Source organism: Silene latifolia, chromosome 7 (genome assembly GCF_048544455.1).
Source record: "Silene latifolia isolate original U9 population chromosome 7, ASM4854445v1, whole genome shotgun sequence".
Classification (NCBI taxonomy): domain Eukaryota; kingdom Viridiplantae; phylum Streptophyta; class Magnoliopsida; order Caryophyllales; family Caryophyllaceae; genus Silene; species Silene latifolia.
The window spans coordinates 81,916,360-81,937,842 of NC_133532.1; the positions used below are offsets into that span (position 1 = coordinate 81,916,360).

The window sequence follows — 21,483 nt, forward strand, 5'->3', positions numbered from 1 at the left end:
CCACGAGCTCAGGTCTGCTCGTGGGGATCCTTTTCCCGCGTCATTCCTTCTTCCTTTCCTTTTTGTGGGTTGCACTACAAAGGCTTGGCTAGCCTAGGCATGTGCCATCCCCACACTTGATCAAACACTACACATTAAAACACATTAAAAATCCCTCCCTCACTTGCTCTCATGTCAAAAATCTTATAACAAAGCATGAAAATGCAATGCAAAAATGACAAAAATGCAATAAAGGAAATGAAATGCTAGTTAAGGGGTTAGAATATTTACAAATGGTGGTTTAGAGAGGACTCCACCAAACTCTCCTTTCTTGGATGAGATGTCAAGGGGGCAAAGCCAAGGTGTTGTTGATGTTGCTTAACACCTTGTAGAAGTAGTCGAAGGCTTGCTTATTTTCATAGTAAAGATCTTGCATAGACCTTTGTGTATCAGTTTCTTCATTATTGTAGTCCGAGTTAAAGTGATGACAAGGATCTACAAAGCCTTGGTCTAGAGTCATAGCATTCCCAATATAAGGATTGACCAATCCTTCAAATTCATCGTCCCATAGACCACAAACTTCATTTGCTTGTTCCCCAATGATGTCATCAGTTGGTAAGAGCAACTCTCCTTCCTTTTGGCCAATGAGGCCTTCTTCATTACTTGTCATGATGGGTGAGCTATTCAAGCTCTCATTGTTATTGAAAATACCATGCTCTCCTAATAGAGCTACTTGAAGGTCATCTACTTTCTTCTTCCATATGGGTGATGTTTCTTTACCTTTGGCTTGATCTTTGTATAGAGATTCTAACTTCTTCCTATCACTTTCTCGGCTATAGTGATCGACCATGAAGCATGGCTCATGTAATCGGGGAGCTCTCATGGTTTTGTTAAGATTGAAAGTAATTGTCTGATCCCCTACTTCAAGTGTGAGCTCTCCATGTTTCACATCGATTACCGCTCCGCGCGGTATGCAAGAAAGGTCTTCCTAAGATGATAGGGATGTTAGAATCCTCCTCCATGTCTACAATGACAAAGTCTACCGGGATGAAGAATTTGCCAATTCTCACGGGCACATCCTCCCATACCCCTAAAGGTGTCTTTGTCGATCGATCCGCCATTTGAAGAGTAATGTTGGTGCATTTGAGCTCTCCCATTCCAAGCCTCTTACATACTGAGTATGGCATGACACTTACACTTGCTCAAAGATCATATAACGCCTTGTTGATTGTAGTTTCGCCAATGGTACATGGGATAGAAAAACTTCCCGGATCTTTGAGCTTTGGGGGGGAACTCCCTTGAAGAATAGCACTACTCACTTTGGTAAAGGCAATAGTCTCTAACTTTCGGATGGATTTCTTCTTGTTAAGAATATCCTTCATGTATTTTGCATAAGCCGGAACATGATTGATCAATTCCGTGAATGGGATTGAGACTTCTAAGTTCTTCACAATTTAAATGAACTTTCCAAGTTGCTCATCAAGCTTAGCCTTAGCTTGGCGACTTGGGAATGGAAGTCTAATCACAATAGGCTCCTTATCAACATTCTTAGCCTTTTCTTCATTTCTCTTCTTTGAAAGTTCATTGGTGGTAGGCTCTACTTCCTTAGAGTTCTCCACAACTCTTTGCTTTCTACTATCATCCATAATATCTTTATCAATTGGCCTCTTCGGCCCCTCATATATTGTACCACTCCTCAAATGGATGGCACTAACCGTTTCATGTCTTGTGGGGGGGTTACCTTGAGGAGGTAATTGCCTTTGTCTTTGGGAGTTAGAAGATGGTAGTTGAATCATTTGAGTCTCTAACATTTTGGTGTGGGTAAGTATGTTATTGATGGTGGTTTCTTTAGCTTGGCTATCTTTTTGCATTTGGGTGAAGAATTCTTGTTGGTTCTTTTGCATTTGGAGAACCTCTTTTTGAACATCAAAGCTTTGGTCATTGGATTGGTTGTAGGAAGGTTTATTTTGATATCCTTGGCTTTGGTTGAAAAAGGGTCTTTGAGTTTGATTTCTCATTGGAGGTGGGGTGTATGTTGATGGATTTTGGACATTTTGACTCTTGTATGAGAGATTTGGGTGGAATTTGGTATTCTCATTATAGTAGTTGGAATAAGGGGTGCCACTCTTGTATGCTTGGAAAGCATTTACTTGTTCAGTTTTTCCCCTAAATTCGTTTGATCATGTCCCAAGGTTCCACAACTTTCACATACTCCATTTGGGATTGAGGATAATGCCATCATAGCATTGACATGTTGTTTGGGTGATTTGGAAGCTTCTTCAAGTTTAGCCATGGCCTTCTCAAACATTAAGTTGATGGTGTCGATATGGGCACTTAGTTGAGCACCCAATTGTGTGACGGAATCTACCTCATGCTTTCCACCTCTAGAGGCCTTTCGAGGCCTACTATATTGGGAATTATGAACCGCCATCTCTTCGATTTTAGCCCAAGTTTGGTTGTCATCAACTTCGGTAAACCTCACATTGGATCCCATATTAAGCACATTGCGAGAGTCTTCATATAAGCCGTTCCAAAATTGTTGAACAAGGAACCACTCACTAAGTCCATGGTGTGGGCAAGAGCGACAAGTGTCCTTAAATCTCTCTCATGCTTCATATAATGATTCTTCATCCCTTTGCTTGAACCCGGTGATTTGGGCTCTCAACATGTTAGTCTTCTCCGGAGCATAGAATTTCTTGTAAAAGGCAAGTGCTAACTTCTTCCATGAATCAATACCAAGGGTAGCCTTGTCTAGGCTCTTCAACCATTGATTTACGGTTCCGATCAAGGAAAAAGGAAACAATACCCATCGAATTTGGTCTTGAGTAACTCCGGTTTAAGAAAATGCATCACAATAGTCACAAAAAGTCTCCATATGTAAATGACGATCTTCACTAGGCATCCCTCCAAATTGACTTCTCTGAACTGATTGTATGAATGCGGATTTGGCAATGAAATTACCGGTTAAATATGGTGGTGTAGGAGTACCATTGGGTAGGTTCTCCTCGGTTGGTACGGTATGTGATTAAAATTTAGGCATTGTTGGTTGATTTTGTAGTTGGTTTGGAATTGGGTTATCATCTCCTTCTCTTGCAAAAGGGTTGACAAACTCAATGTTATTTGATTGAATGTCCACAATCTCTCCAATACCCAAAATTCTTGAAGTACCCCTAGCAACTCTTCTACTGTTGGTTAAGGTCCTTTCAATCTCGAGATCAATAGGCAATGGACTACCTTATGATCTCCTCGTCATGCCAAATATCAAACAACTAGAAAACAATTAGAACAACCTTGAGGAGATTGACTTCCCCAAGGTAAAGAAAGACACCTAAAAACAATTAACAAAAATCAAATCAATTGAACAATGTCCCCGGCAACGGCGCCATTTTTTGGTTCGATATGATATGTGCTCGTCGTTAAAGCTATCAACTAAAACATAATTTCTAACTCTACAAGCTACTCTTTAGTGGAGTGGTAAGTAAATGTCGGATCCCAAAGGACGGGTATTGATTTAGGATTTCAATTGCAAGTAGTTATGTCTTAGGGTGTCACAAATTTGGGTTGAGATGAGATGTAATCTAAACTAATCAACAAGATGAATGAAAACAAAGTAAAGTAATAAAAGGGGTTTGTAAACAATTGATTAAGGAACTAGGGTGTCATGGGTTCAAAAGGGAATCATGGAAATAAATCATATAAACATGTTCTCATATAGATGCACGCAACTTATTGTTGTGATGGAATCGAGTTAGTGTATATCTTACAATTCCTAGGAAGATTTAGGTCCCGGAGCCGAGTCGATCAAGACATTACAACACCTACAAGTCGACTTAGTCTCTTCCTATTCAACTCTATGCATGGTCTAACAAGGCTTGAGTTGGCTTATATCTTACAGGCCTCATTGAAAAGATAAGAGATGGGTAAAAAATGTAAGGTTTCATAGTCTAGCATTTCATCAAACATAACATGTGCATAGGTTGAAATCACAACAAGAAAGCAACTAATTATGGAAGCATATTAAATTATAAAAGCAACTCATGATCAAGTTTAACATGCTAATAAGGATGTCAATCATATTAACAAAGCAAAACATGATGAACAAGTAATGTAAATGACAATAATTAAGCAAAGGTCAAAGGGATTATACCAACTTGAGATGATCTAAATATAAAGCAAAGAATAATAGAAGGAAATTTGATGATTGATGGAGAGTTGTCAATCCTCAAATAAACCCCAAATAATCTTCTAATTACCCAACTAAAACTAAGAACAATTGAGAGATTAAGGAAAGATTAAGATGTGATTAATATTGAAATGTGTATTACAACTTGGATTAAGACTAAATTAAGAGAGATTAGTACTTTATTATGAGATGATTAAGAGATGATTCTAATCTAGGTAGTACAATAGGGTATTTATACTAAGGATTAAGTACAAAGATTAGGGTTACTAAGGGCTTAAATGACGATTATGACAATAAGCGAAGTTGATGATTTGCATGTCCCACGAGGACACGCGCGAGCTGGTAGCAGGTCCCTCAGGGACACGCGCGTCCTGGCTGAAGAATGCTCGGGTCCTGTAAGAAGATCCGCTCGAGCCGAGCCTTGAGATGCCCGGATCATAGGTTGAGACGCTCGTGCTGAGCAGGTGACGCCCGGATCCTGGGACAGGGTATCTTCTCTTGTTCTTGACTGCCTAACAATCCGTGAGGACTGTCTTAGGGTCGTAGGGATCTTCATCATTGCCTAACTCACTTGATTTATTTGCTTAGGCCTTTAGTGTTGGTCTCCTCTTCGATGCTTGGTCATTAGATGCGATCCATTTTGCTCCATTTTGCTCCATAAATGCAAGGTAAGAAATCCTCTCATACCAAGGACACAAAACCTCAAAAAATATGCAAAATGGGGAACTAAGGATAAGAAATGACCCTAATAATCACTAGAAAGCATGGGAACGAGGTTGGTTTGGGGACAAAATGTGCACAAATATGAGTCACATCAAAGAGATTGAGGTGGCGGGCGTCGAGCTCCCAGCTTTTCCCGAGACACTTGAGTACCCTGGGTCGGCTGGTACGGTGGTGCTGATGGAGATTCCGTCTTTTTCTGAGGCGGTGATAGAGGTTGGACTCGACAAGTGGCAGCATGTCATGAGGAGGGTAAGCCCCCAGTTTAGGCTTGTTCTCTCTTTTTTAAAATAATTGTGTAAGAACACGTATTTCATCCTTGTCTTATTATTGAAATGCAGGTGGCACCGTCGAGGCACGCGGAGTTGTGGCGGTTGGCCAACCGGTTGCGAGTGACAGCTATGAAGGCTCTTTAGGGTGGTCTGAGTCGGCAAGTATGAACCTCCTTTTTCTCTTTCATGATATGCGTGAACATTTGAAGCACTTTCGGAGTATTTGCCTTCTTTTACTTTGTTATTTATAAATTTCCTTCCTTTCAGAGGGAGCGTGAGCTGGAGCGCGAGCTCGAGGAGTCGCGTGAGGAGACGGCTTGCTTGTCGAGGGAGCTGGAGGTTTGAGATGCTGATATTGCCATCCTTGAGGCGATGGTGGCTGAGTTGAGGGATCATCTAGTTGATCGTCACGGCTAGTCTTGTATTTTTGTACATTTTATGCTTTTGGGGCATGAGCCCAAATTTTGTTGTACATATGAATGTTTTGTTGTATATATGTCATGACCTGCGAGCCATTCGTTGATGTTGGGTGTGTAATATATTGGTACCTGCAGGTTAGCTTGGAAACAGGTTTGGCATTTTGATGGTTTACGCCGTCATACCGCCGAAATTTATATAGAAAAATCAAACATAACACATATAGCACGGAAATTTGGCCTCAAATAGCACCAAATGTAACTTGATCAAGTCGAAGGTAAAAAAAAAAAATAATAAAAAAAAAAAAATGTGCCCCATTTTAGTGAGAAAATGACTCGGCGCGAGACGGATAATAGGAGTGCTTCCCCCTAAAAAAATAAATAAAAGAAAAATGAGTTTAGGGAATTTTGAGACGAGTGAGGGATGGAAATGATTCCCCAAAATTAAAAAAAGAATAAAAATGGGTAAGTGTGCATTTGATGAAATGTGAAATGACGATATCGTCTCGAAAAGAGAACCCGCATTGAAATAGGATTCTGTAACGAATTCGGAATAACAAGTAAGGAAGTAAAAATTTCCGTATATAAAAAACCATATTCATATAAGAATAGGAAAGTTTTAGCCCAATCCGGATTTAGGAAATATCCTTGCGGAAATTGCGGAAAATCAAGCTGGGGAAGAGGCGTAGCATGAGCTGCGATTTTTCCAAAGGGTGCAGCATTTGCTACGTTTTCTCCCCAGGTGTTCTCTTCCTGGGCGATTTTTGGAAAGACCGAATAGTATAAATAGAGGCATCGGGTTAGCTTCTATTCTCACAATTCTCCCTTCTATTACTTCGTAATTCATCAAATATAATATCTCTCTCAAAAAAATTTCAAGAAAAAAAATGGATGCTTTCGAATCCCGACTCAAGGAATGGATCAATGAGTTTTTAAGCGCGGAGAAGTATGACATGGGTGGTTTTCGATCCTTCATCAGTTTTAAACAGGTGAAAGTGGTAAGACCGTTTCTTGATGCTTGTCTTGAATATTGGAATCCGGAGGGTATAAGAATAAATTTAGGGATCTTCTTGGATTGACCAAGGCTGATGTTGATCATCTTGTAACTTCCAAGGGTGTACGGATTTTTGATTTCATGGACCGCTTCATAGATAGAGAGGACCCTTCTTCATTGTTTTGTCTTGAAGGGCCATGTTGACGCAATGAGAGGTGACCTGCGGTTTTTGGGTATTATCGAGCAAATGGAACTGCGCAAGAGCCCAACTTGCCTGGTATTAGGAGAGATTATCTTAGGGTTGGATAATCGGAAGGCTAATCATGAGCTCCCGTATCTTGGAAGTCCTATCATTTTACAGGTAAAATGCTCTCGTTTATTTCCTTTTTCGTTCATTTTTCGTTTGTTTTGAGATGGGGACTTTGATAAATGTCTCCTTTTTGCAGATTTGGCTGATGGAAAGTTTGCGATTGATCGAGCCCCCAGTTGACATGCCTGGATATCGATCACGATCGATCGTGATGAGAACGAGGTTGTATATGGTTGATTTCACTCGAGTTTGCAACTACTGGGAGAACAAATTAAAGAATGACGGAAGTCCGCTGATTAGATGGGTTGTCCCTTGATGGCATCTCAGGGCGTTGACAGGACTATCATCCCCAAATCCTACTCGATCCATTCGTATCCTAGGCTTGGAGTTTATGGTCCATATTTTCCCAGAGAGGCTAATAAGGCAAGTTCGCATGAGGCATAAAATCCTGAAGCTTGACACTGTTCCACAGGTGGCTTTGGCGCATACATTTGAGACTTGCCGTTAGTGGGCTTTGCGCTGGACTCAAAGGAACATGTGGTTTATGCCTGTCCCGGTTGGTTCGTTGTGGGTGTCAGACTCTTATTTGCAGTGGGTCATGTAACACCCCCATACACCAAGGTGCCTTACCAAGACCACCTAATGCATGAGAGTGCTAACATGTCGGTTACCCGAGGCAAGGAATATCAAATAGACCATAAAAGAACGTACTTTAAACAAATAGTTTAAGTGAATACATCAAAATCCAAAGACTGTAAAGTATGATACAACTGTTCCAAATTATCAAAACCAACTAAAAAGAATTATAAGTTCAACGACACATCGGAAGAGTCTAGTTACACGTGGTGACTCGATCCCAGCTATCCGTCGCACAATCCATCTCATACCTGCCCAACAACTGCTCACATCCCCGAGTGGATCACCACAGTTTTTAAAACAATTAAACGGGGTCAGTTACTGATTACACAATATAAGATAAAGAAATAACAATAATACATACAATCACCCAACTCCGTCACATCTCCAATCATCTGACTAGCTTGAAGGTCTAGCCCTGCCAGATTAAGGCCACAACCAGTAATCCTCACCGCTAGTGGGGGACCGCAGCCGTTCCCACCTAAGCCCCGCTTATCAACACCAAGCGAAAACCCAAGTTCCTTAATGTGCACATCCCCCTTGTGACGGAGACCACAACGGGTGAATCAAGGGCGTGAAGCCACTCCCGCAAGTGACTCCACTCAACCGAGGACGCACCTCGCGAACCACAGACAAACACAACCAACCAACTATACAGCAGCATATACCAATACCGATCCGATATAGATCAACAACATTAAACAACCATCAACAATCAATCAAACATCCAATACAATGTAACCAATAACTGAGTAGGAAAACCCTACCTGGAAAAGCAATCACCAAGATCGTCACAATCAGCTAATCAAAACCGTTCTTCTACGAAATCACCTCCTATCACTACTACAAATATAGGCAATAACAACGCCCCATTAACAACGCATATTAACGCATTATATGTAATACCGTTGTTAATCGGGTTAGTATATTTTGGCGCAATTCTATGAAAAGTAATAACAACGGTTATTTCTTTAAAACCGTTGTTATTAGTAATCACAACGGGTTTCATTTTAGAACCGTTGTTAATAGTTGAAAATTTATAACAACGGTTATTTATTTAAAACCCTTGTTATTACTTTTAACAACGGTTTTTTGCATATAACCGTTGTTATTACTTTTAACAACGGTTTTTTACATATAACCCTTGTTATTACTTTTAACAACGGTTTTTTACATATAACCGTTGTTATTACTTTTAACAACGGTTTTTCTACATATAACCCTTGTTATTACCTTCGCACCAAAATATTTTCATTGTGGGACAAACCGGATCCCTTATGTTTATTTCCCTTTCTATTCTTTATTCATCTTCAACCTTCGCATCTTCATCTCTCTCACACTCAAAAACAAAACCTCTCACACATTACTCACTCAAAACCCACCAAATCACCCCCAAAACACTAAAAAATTCTCCCTAACTCAATTTACATACTTATAACCCATTTTCCAACCTTCAAAACTACCAAAATCACTCAAAATCGACTGTTAGAAACCCAGGGTTTTAAAAATACGAGAGCAAGAAATTGATTTTTTGGTTTGATTTTCGCCTTATTACTTCGATTGTTAGGTATGAAATACTAACCTACTCGATTTATTTGTCAACACAAAATCTTAATAATTGCACATCTATTTTATTTCCCATTTTACTGTTGTTTGACTAACCCTTCTTTATCTCACCATCGACATCACTCTCCCCTTTATCAATTATTCATTTTACACTATCAATTACCCTATTAAATTTTAGGGTTTTGTTTGATTTCATAAGGATCTAATCTTTCAGAGTATCCATGAAGGGATTCAGATCTAGAGGTATTATTTCTAACCGTAATTGCTTCGCCTATTTTGATTTTAAAATCTCTGGTGCCTTGTTGAATTTTAGGTTTCGTTTGATATTTGTACTTTTTTTACCGTCTCGCATTATTCTTATACTTGGAAATTTTTACATTGTAGTCTTGGAGTCTTGGAGGTAGTATGCTAATATGCTCGGCTGATTTAGAAGGTCAAACATGGTGGAAGTTTGTACATTGTAATATTTTACCGTCTTTCTTGTCAGGTAATCTTGCTCAATATATGGGCTCCTTAGTTAATGATCATATTGTTTGGTGGACATGACGCTTCTTTGTATACTATTGTTCGATTATAGATGATTAATTTCAGAGGTGCGTGAAATGGTATGTATTCCTTCCTTTTCACGAAGATACTAACCTGTGACCTCTTCATTTTCCCCATTTCAGCGGTATTACCTAGCATTGGGATTGTAATATATGCTCTTATTCAGGTTAACATCTTAAATTGACCTCTTCTTTAGAGAAATTGATCCTGCAGTAGTAATCACTTTGCTGCCGAGCAACTCGACGACAAAGCGGACGAAAGCCACTTCGTTTGGTAATTATCACTACTTTTTTTCACTAGAAATTATGTTGTTCATATATAGTTTACATATAGTGCAAAGTTTTTAATTGCTAAGGATTCGCAAGACTCAGAATATTTTGTCTTTGGAATGTTATAGAACTATTTAATTTATTTGCTGCATATCAACAAGTCTTTCAACTATAACTAATTTGACTCGGTAATTTAGTCCACCCACAATATCCATTATGGTTTGAATCTTCTTCCAAATTTTATGAAGTTAAGATGGATCAATGTTGTTTGTGTTACTTCAGTTTCAAGTGTTTGAGTTCACGACTTTTAGTTTTATGGCTAAAGATGCAATATATGCTCATTTTTGGCTAAACTTGTGAAATTTCTATGTTGTGCTTCCTCACTTTCTTCTTTTTGATTTCTCCTTCATTTTTATTTTCTGCTTTATTCCTTGATTTTTGCTAGTAAACATTCATTTTATGTTGTTTGTAGGTTAGACTTTTGGTGATTTTCATATATTTTCCTCAAGTATCTTCCTCCTTTGTTTTTCCTCAACTTATTGCTTCCATCCACTTCTCATATCTACGTAGGTTTCCCTTTTTTATTTCCATCATCTTAACTTAAATGTATCATTGCAGATTTAAATTTGAGAGTGTCAATTGAGGAGATGAGGGATGTTAATGAGGTGTAGGCTTACCAACTATTTAGAGAATACGTAATATTGAATAGTCTATTCACTAAGATGTTATTGTTATGTTGGATGTGATGCGAGATTGATGTAAGTTTGTTGGAGTTGTATTGTCGAATATTTTATACACTAAAATGTGCATGCGTAGTAGTAGAGTCGTAACTCTCGGATGTAAATGGATGTTTGAATTGTGGTATTAATATTTTGAGAAAATCGTTGTACTAGTGCATAAAACTTTGCAGGTGTTTAATTTTGGGTTAATCAATTTAAAGTGAGCTTTTGTTGTATGTTGATAATGTTGTTGTTGTTGATACAGTATTTTTAATGCACTAATTTCGTAAATTTAAAAAAAAAAAAATAAACATCAATAACAACGGTTATATGCCAAAAAACCGTTGTTAATAGTCAATTTCAACAACGGTTTTTTTAACATATAACCGTTGTTATTACTTTTAACAACGGTTTTTTTTAAATATAACCCTTGTTAAAAGTCTTCACAATTTTGGTGAGAAAGATACAACAACGGTTTTTTATATTATAACCGTTGTTATATCTTTCCCACCAAAATTTTGTCAAACTTTCCACAACGACTTACTCGCAACAACAACGGCTTTTAACCGTTGTGAATAATTTCCACAACGGTTTTAGTAAATAACCTAACCGTTGTAAATACCTGTTACAACGGCCGCTTTAACAACGTCCGCTTTTTGTTTTAACAACGGTTTTTACCCGTTGTTATAGCCTGTATCTGTAGTAGTGTATAATCACACAATCATACAATTACTATCTAACAATCACAATACTCCCAAAACCCCTAAAATACCCAATTAGGGCTGTGACACCTCCACATACCAAGGTGCCTTACCGGGACCACCCTAGCATGAGATACCGTCACCATCTCGGTGACCTGAGGCAATGTATATCAAATTGACCATAAAGAAACATACTTTAGATAAATAAGTTAAGTGATTGCATATCCAAAACCCAAAACTGTAAAGTGAAATACATCTGTTCCAAAATATCAAACCAACTAAAAGAAATATAAGTTCAAGACACAGCGGAAGACTATAGTGACACGTGATGACTCCATCTCAGTTATCCCTCGCGCAATCCATCTCATACCTGCTCAATAACTGCTCACCATCCCCGAATGGATCACCACAGTTTTTAAAACAATTACCGGGGTCAGTTTACTGCATAATCAAAATAAGACAAGTACGAAAAGATAACCAGCTGTTTACCATCCACCTCCAACTCCCAATCACATCGTGTAACTGACTACACACTAAAGTGTGTAGCCCTGTCAATGGGGGACCGCAGCCGTACCCACCTAAGCCCCGCTCATCAACGAGCGCTAACCCTGTTCATTAATGTGCACATCCCCTCCTATGACGGGTTCCACAGAGGAAAAAATTAGGGCGTGAAGCCACTCCCGCAAGTGACTCCACTCAGCCGAGGATGCACCTCACGAACATCACCAACAACCATCACAACACCATCACCAAACTCCAATCCAACAACAGCAGATAATCATGATATCAATCGTAAAAACAATTACAACATTATCTCAAATCAATTAAACAGTAAACCGAGTAGGGAAACCCTAGCTTCTCGTAATCTGTTATGCCATAGCCAATCATAGAAATGCACAACGAGTAACACATCATCACCTACAACAACGATAATCAACAATTAACAACACATACGATGACTAAAACCCTAAACCCCCAAATTAACCCAACCTAGGGTTTGCTAACTTATAAGAACAACAATAGATCGACAAGGATAAGACACTTACTATGGCGATTGACACGGAATAAGATGCTAGAACCCACAATCGACGACCTTTACCTTGGAATTGATGAAGATGATTAGAGGAGAATGAAACGTAGTTTAGGTTTTGGAGGAAATAATTTTAGAAACTGACAACGACTTATATATAATCTCTAATCATTTTAATCAAAACCGCGGAAAAAACTCGTAACAGGCCGGGTACTCGGTCGAGTATTACCATACTCGGCCGAGTATTCTTGGACAGTAGCCTGACTAGAAACACACGACGCAATACTCGGCCGAGTAAGCCTTATTCGGCCGAGTAACAGACTTAGAAAACTGTAGTATTACAGCCTTACCTCCTTAAAAAGAACTTTGTCCCCGAAGTTCCAACCCAACCTATAAAACATGGACACCTAACACTAACTCCACCAACCACGCTTACTTTCACAACATGGCTCACGATATCGTCTAAACTACAGCATAGTCTCTCAATACTAACTCCATAGTATTATCGAATACCCTCAACATAAGTGTTGCTAACTCTGTCTTACTTCTATAACGCTCACTAGCAAACTCAATACCAAGACAATCCACTAAACAAGACCAACACCAAGACGGAATGTTACATTCTACCACCCTTAAAACGAACTTCATCCTCGAAGTTTACTCATACACATAAACATCATCACCCAATCCATTAACACTATCGAAGTTTACTCACACTCCTAACATCATACTACTACAAGCACTGCCATTACCTATAATAAAATCGACCATAACACAAATCCATCCTTATTCTACACCAACACTCAAACTTCCAAATGCAACCTGTATGACCATCAAACTCTCTTGTCGCATCCTACTCCTCTTAAGATAAATGTTACGTCCTCGTAACTCACTAATACTAGGTCCTTTGCTATATACCCCCCCCCCCTAATACTCATTACCACCGCATGTCAACGATGACCCACTATAACCTCAACACCTACAACCATTCCTATATCCAGGGCTCTCTTTCTCTAATAGTCCTCATACCTCAATTCATTCTACACTCCATATAACCTATACCATAAAATCCTCAGCATAACCACTACCCCAACTCTTCAACATTACCGCAAAACAACATACTTCTCTCTCTCTCTCTCTCTCTCTCTCTCTCTCTCTCTCTCTCTCTCTCTATATATATATATATATATATATATATATATATATATATATATATATATATATATATATATATATATATATATATATATATAATTGGGATCCGGTGAGAACCACCAACATAATGAGAACCATGAGAACTCCACCTTATGAAATTAATTTTAAAACAATGATGACATATTTGGATTTGGCATAGAATTTTATGGCTAGATAACATATTTCTTGGTCTAAAGAGTATAAACTAGTGACGAAAATCGAGGCGAGATACATTTTATTAATTTTCATGCACCGACTATTCATTTTCATGTATCCGACAATTTTCGCGCACCTAAAACTCGTTTTCGTGCACCTAGAGCCTGTTATTTTCATGCACCTAATAATCATTTTCATGCATGTAACAATTTTCATGCACCTATTATTCGTTTTCGTGATCTATAGCCGTTTTAGTATACCTAATTATATTTTTGTACATTAAGTTTATATTTTGTTCATAAAATCATTAAATTTTCTTTAGTTATACTTAAGAATATGTTTGAATAAACTAAACTAATGGTAAATGATACATCAAAACTTTCGGAACAAGATTTGATGATGATTTAGTAAGGGTTCTCACGGTTCTCATTATGTTAGTGGTTCTCACCGGATCTCGACCATATATATATATATATATATATATATATATATATATATATATATATATATATATATATATACACTCATCTCCACGATCATAACTCACGATCCACAATTGTTACACACACTCACATTAGCTTCTCAAGTTCGTTTCTTTTATTACCACAAAACTCACCCATAACTTAACATGATACTAAGTCCAAATACTTCGTACTCACTATCCCAATAAAAAGGTTATAAACCACCTGTAGTTTCCAGTTCAATACCACACATGTTCCACAATTCTCTTGCCACAACTATGTTCAACAATGCCTCGTCTAAAACAAAATCAAAAGTAGTCTAACAACCTCTCACAACTGTGTCCCATTAACAGAATATTACTATACCATGACAACAACGGAAACATACCCAACTCTCTTTCATATCATACTCTATCCCCACTCCCAAGCCAACACTGGTAAGAAACATCGGTAAACAAAACAACAGTCTATATGTCCAAACCGAAACTCACAGGAAACAGAAGTAAACAAAACAACAATCTACATAACTGATATATACTTTCGAAAGTTCGTCTCATCAGTATCCCGCCTACTCCACCACAACCGATGACGACATCGCAACTCCGCCACCAACAGCCGCACCGCAGCGCAAAAATAATCGTATCACAACACGAATTACCGTGCCCGGATCTCCACCCGAGGCACAACAACCACATCGATAGTCATCACAACTTCCTTGACCAGAAGACTTTCTTAAAACCGCTTTACTAGATCACAACGCAACAAATTACATGGAATCACAGAAACTAACCTTATGAATATTATCCATACCATGACTCATGAGGTCAGAACCTAACACAAACATTTACACATATCATGGACCCATAATCGAATCTAACTAGCCATGTAAGTTACCACCTGATAAAGGTTACCTCTCACCCGTGCTTAACTTGTATGCCCCTCCTATTATATTCTCCCATTCGCATAACTACCACTTCCTGACAAATGTAACCATACCATTAATACTCAACTACTAGCACGCGCCTCCTATAACCACATTCCATACCCCCTCACAACCATACATATCAACCCGGCCTCTACAAAAAAAAAAATCAACCTCTTTATAATGGCTATCTTCCCTATTTAACATCATTCTTATCCACTAGTGACAACACTACGACACCACCATCTTCCATGCAACTACTCTCTTACCATCACTTCTTAATATAACAATCTGTTTCCTCTCTTTGGTTATCATCCCAAATAACGATCAAATCCATCAACAAAATTTACCACAACATTACTTCCAATTCTATCCTTTATTGCATCGTCGCCTAACTCTCCACTAAAATCTTATATCGTGCAAACACTCTGCCAGTTCTTACTCCCTTAATACCTCGAAACTGACGGCTAACATGTCGTCCTGAACTCCTATATAACTATTAACTCACACCCTCTCATGATGCTATCGTGCATCTCCATGATTCCTTACTTTCATGTCGCATAACTTTGGTCAACGTTCTCCCAACTTACTTCCATCCAATAATAGCAATTAATAATTCATCTCCTTCTTTCTTCTACCTAACTCTTTAGTAATCCGATTACCTTCTTGTTGCTCCACAACCAAATTTCCATTAATTCATATCAATATCTTCTCCTTCTTTCTTATCACTGATCCTCTCCCTGTTAGAGTATGTGTCCTCAACAATAGTGTGATCACATAATCAAATCTCATAATAAGAATACGTAAAGGGATGATTTAATATATATATATATAGTCAACTGATCAACATTAATCGGTAATGATTGGCTAACTAGAGTTTGACATTACTGTCATTTGACGGTGGTGATCAGTTGATCCCTTAAGGTCACACCTAAAGGATGAAACCCAAATAGTTAATTAATTAATTGTATTTGATACAAATTAATTAATCCCTTATTTATGTGAGTTTGATTTTATATCTTATTGTAATACGATTAAATAAGAATCAATTTAGTAATTAAATGTTAAGTTACTAAATTAGTTGAGGTTTTGCATATATTTTGAGGTAGAGGTAATTAGTTATTTATATTTACAAGGAGTTGTGAATTTAACTAGCTAAAAACTGAGGGACCCATTATATATTGATATAATGGTAGTATACTACTTAAATGTTGAGTGAATATTATTTGATTAATTGTGATATTTTAATTGTTAAATAATCATACTAATAATTAATTATGTAAGATAATTGATCACATGAGTTATAAGCATTTGTGGGACAAATGTGAAAAACTAAAATGGACTAAAATAAAAGGGGTAGCCGGTTTTGGTGATAAATAATAATGATGATTATCCTTTATCACTTCTACACTCCAACTTGTCATGATTATATCTTATGACAAAAGCATAATCATGTGATTTACTTACACACTCAACCTCACATGCTAGAGAATAAAAACAAAAGCACAAAAATACTCCACTTATGGGAGGTGGCCGGTTTCCATGCTCTTATAAGTGCATTGTGTGCTCTCTTTTTGTGGCTCTTGTTCTTAGCTTTTCTTACTACACGTAAAACTAAAAACAACACACATAAATACTAATACTTATTAAATATTACTAAGGTAGTAATAACAATAATATTAGTAATATTAAGGGTATATTACTACTAATATCTAGTTAATATTAGTAGTATTTTTGGGTTAGTCTTGGTGCAACTAAGAGGAGGTATTCCACTATGAATACTTGAAGATTTTGGAGGATCATCCTAATATGTTTAAGCTCAAGAACAAATAAGGAAGGTGTCCTTATTTGTGCCCAATATTTCGATCCATATTGTATGTAAGAAATATCATTTTCTCCTTATTTTTGTTCATTTTGTTATGCATGCAACTAGATCCACATGACATAAATTATTAGTAATTTATAAAATCTATTAAATAAGTTTAATAGGGGTTATTGAACCAAACAATTGGTATCAGAGCTTTGGTGTTGCATGCATAATCGGTTTGGTTTTTCCGAGTTAAATGTAACTTAATTAAAACTAAAATTTGTGATTTATAAGGATAAAGCCACGACATTTTTTGCATGTAATATATTCTGGTCCTAAAATAGTTTTAGGTCATATTGATGATTTATGGATGATTATTTCTTATTTTAATGATTTTTAGTGAAATAATTACATTTTAATGAATAAAATGGCATTTTTTAACTAAAAATAGTTAAACTTCACTACTGGCTGTGATTTTTTAGTATGACCTCACATGCATATTTTTCATATTGTATGTAAAATTTTGGATCATTGTGATTAGGTTTGCATGTTTTATGATTTTTATGTGATAAAAATGGTATATATGGAGGTTAAATGACTAAAAATAGTTAAACTTCAAAACAGGCCATGAAATTTTAATATGATGTCATATGCATATTTTACAGATTGTATGTAAAATTTGAGATTAATGTGATTTATTATGCATGATTTATAATTTTAATGGTTAAAATGATATAAATAGTGACTATTTTTAGCAAAAATAGCTAAAGTGAATTTTATGGCATAAAAATTTTCCCTAATATTTTATATATAATATTGACATCAGATATAAAGTTACATTATTAATTTTGATTAATTTGGTATGTTTATTGATTTTTATGTGATAAAATCGATAAAAGGGCAACTTTATTAGTCATAAAATTAATACAAACTTTTTGGTTGAAATTTTGCCATTTACAGGTTCTGTAAATTATTTAAGAATGTTCAAAATTTTGATTTTTATTTTTCCATAATTTTTATGTTTAATTTGGAATTAAATGGTAAAAGTTATGTTTTATACGATTTATTAGTGAAGTAAATTATAATTATTTTGTGGGCAAATTTTATTGAGTTTTTGGAATCTGAGTAGTATTCCAGTATATACAAAACTGTTATTTCGGATTTTTCCAAATTTTTAGATTTATTGGGAATTATTTCATAATTGTTATGATTAAAAGAAGTTTAAATAAGCAATAATACAAAACCAAGTTGAATTATTGTCAAATATTTAGTGAAGACTAATTTTTGAGTCCTAATAAGGTTAGGATAATTAACTTGGGCTTAAATTTGATTTAAGTATTGATTTATGATTTTAACAAGTTATTATCACGCATTTTCATAAAACCGAATTACATAAGATTTAATTAGGGCGATGTGGCAAATTAATTTGGCATGTTAGTCACATATATTAATGCTGTAATTTTTATTGATGAATGTCATGTTTTATTTATATAATTTTGAATTATGTAATTTTATCTTAGTATGGCCTTAGTTTTAATCGGTATTACCCGTAATGTAAGGGATTACCGATTCGGTTGTAATTTTATTGTGATCTCGTATCACTTTTATTTTTACTAGTTTTCCATATTACAAATGTATAATAGGAATAGCAATGTATTTTATTATATTTGTAATTCCGAAATTCCTTCAAGATGGTGCCATTCGGAAGGTGTTTCGACAAGACGGAGTTTTCTTGGAAGGCGTGCTATATGAAGATTCTAGGGACCAAAGGAGTTGGTTTTCGAATTTGGAATAGATTATTAGATTTTCTATTTTAGGAAAGGTCATACTAGGAAATTTATTTATTCCTTTGCATTTTTTTCTTTATATGTTACATGCATTGCCAAATCGCCATTAACATCACATGCATTTTTATATATATTTATATCGTCTTTTCGACCGTGTCGATTATAATTATCGTTAGTTCACTAATATAGTTCACATAAAAGTGATAGATAATAAATCGACAAGACCTCTCACATATTTAAAATTGAGATTAGCCTTTCCAAATAGTAGGACCCATGAATCTCTTTGACATTTGGGGTAGATTCGGTTTCCCATGGTACTTTCATTTTTCATTGGGTAAGTGGGGTAATAAAACGTTATTACACGCAAAATTTGGTTGGACTCAACGGGATATAAAGACTAGTCTTATGTTCCGGCGCTAGAGATGGAATTTATGAAATTCATCGACCGAGAGTTCTAAGGTAGAATCAATTAAAGAGTTAATTCACCAAATTTATCCAAGTATGGGATATATCGGTTTCCCGTGCCCATGTTTGTGTGAAGATGGATCTCGGAATCATTTATATAATTGGGTGGAGGTCATTATATAAATGCTAAAACATGCTAAAATGTTTTCATATATTAACGATGAATGTTTCTTTTTCCACTATTTCGTTGTTTTATGTTGTTCTTTATCATTTCTCCTATTAATATACGATATCAATTCGATTGTAACACGAGTCTCCGCTAAACCACTATTACTAACGACAAATAGAATCTCTTTCTAAATCCTCAAATGAACTGTTTAAATAGGGCATGGACTATTTCCATAGGAATCGTTCTATTCCATAGAACTCCATAGGAGTTGTCCTATGTCATATAAGATTAGCATCTTAAATTCCTAACATGTCTATGTATGATTTCTTGTGAAGCAGTGTGAATAGAAGTAATGATTAGTCAAAATACGTTTTGATAATATCATCTATGCATCCACGGTTCAAAAGCCTTATTGTTCAAACTAAACACTTGTCATCAAGCACTTAAGTTATTAAGAACATGATAAATTGGTAAATTGATTTGTTAGAAATTTTGATTAACCAAATACCACAATAGAGTTAACCCTTGTGAAGGATTAACTAGGAATTTATATGAAGATAAGTCTTCATCAAATAGAAATTCTTGAAGTAAGTACCTATCTTAATCGTTAAGGATAGAACTAGGTAAGAAAGAGAAGGTATTAGACACTAAAATATAGACAAACCCCCAAATAAGTAAAGATCTAGGAAGTTGGTCGTGCGACTCCAACATATTCCTTCTTGAATATCTATGACATTGACATTGCATTCTTACCAATTACCACATCATGAGTATTTGATACAAATTTGTGAATCATGTTAGAAAATGCCACATTTCATGATTATGAAGTATGACAAAAGGATGTCAAAACCACCTTTCTAAATGGGTATATATTTAGAGGAGGATGTGTTCATAACACAATCCAAGGGTTTTTCCATAGAATCCTAACATTGAATAATCGTATGACGACTAACAAGAATAAGTTCAGAAATTTGCATGAATGGAACTAGGGTAGTTGCCATTTCATCCATGAACATATGAATGTAGTAGCGTACTCATTATAGTTTAGAAATGTACCTCAATAATTGTTATGATGTACAATATGTCTAAATAAGAATATAATTCAAGTTTTTGTATAAAATGCAAAGGGTTTCTCAATTATGCAATTAAAATAAGCGTTGTGCCCTATCATACCACGATTAAGTTTATGGTTAGACCATACAAATCAAGGTAATTATATTCAAACTAGAAATAAAATGTCATATATATATATATATATATATATATATATATATATATATATATATATATATATATATATATATATATATATATATATATATACAAGACTCGAGTTGGTGATCCCAAATTATTTCTCATTTCTCGATTGAAAATCGCATTAAAACTAGTTTTGACTAGTATCCCACACCATTTGATTGTGAATCTCATGAAATGTGCGAATCTTGTATTCAAAGCAAGATGGTTCATGACTTTTCTTGAAAAGTATAGCGAATAGAATAGTTATTCACCTAATTACACTTCAATGTGTATGGTCGAATATATTTTCAATCTGAGAAGGTCATTATTACTTCTTCTCTTTTACCGACGAACTAGGTAGATACTTGATATCCACTTAATGAGGTAAGAAGAGAAATTCTTTGAATAAGTTCAATGAATTCTTTACATGAAGTATCGAAACCTAGAGACTATATAATCAAAGTATTAGTACTTTGTTAAGGTTGGAAAAATAAAGTAATGACTTTGAGTTACACCAAATAGAGTGTGATATGGTATCACAAGATCACTTTCATAATCACACCCTGTAAAGATAATGTGTGTTATAAGGATACAAAGAATCATATACGATATGATTGAATCTTTACTATAAAGTTGGAAGTAGTTTCTATCACAATTTGTCTAGTATTTATTTATTCTACTAAAACAAAACATAGTTAAAGCAATCAAGTACAAATCATATATGATATGATTAGGCATGGTACCTAAGTTGTAGCTTGTTTTGGAAGAAAGCATGTGGCTTTGTAACCCAACAATCACGAGAACAACAGGTTTGTGGCTCGTGATGCTGTCTTTTGAGAAAAGAGGATTATTTCTTAAAGACAGAGTGGGAGAAAATGTTCAAGAGCCATAAACTGAGAATAAGACGTAGGAAGATGTTCTTTCTTGGTCAATATCAGTTGTTCCTTTTTGGTCAATATCAGTTATTATTTCTTCGAAACCTAAAATGGACAGGAGTCATGTTAT

The 21,483-nt window shown here is 35.9% G+C and overlaps 1 non-coding gene across 1 annotated transcript; it reads left to right on the forward strand.

Moving 5' to 3' along the window:
* Positions 1-2,540: 2,540 nt before the first annotated feature.
* On the forward strand, positions 2,541-2,647 carry LOC141593188 (small nucleolar RNA R71). Its single transcript, XR_012521292.1, has one exon. It is a non-coding gene; the product is annotated as a small nucleolar RNA R71 (small nucleolar RNA).
* Positions 2,648-21,483: the final 18,836 nt, after the last annotated feature.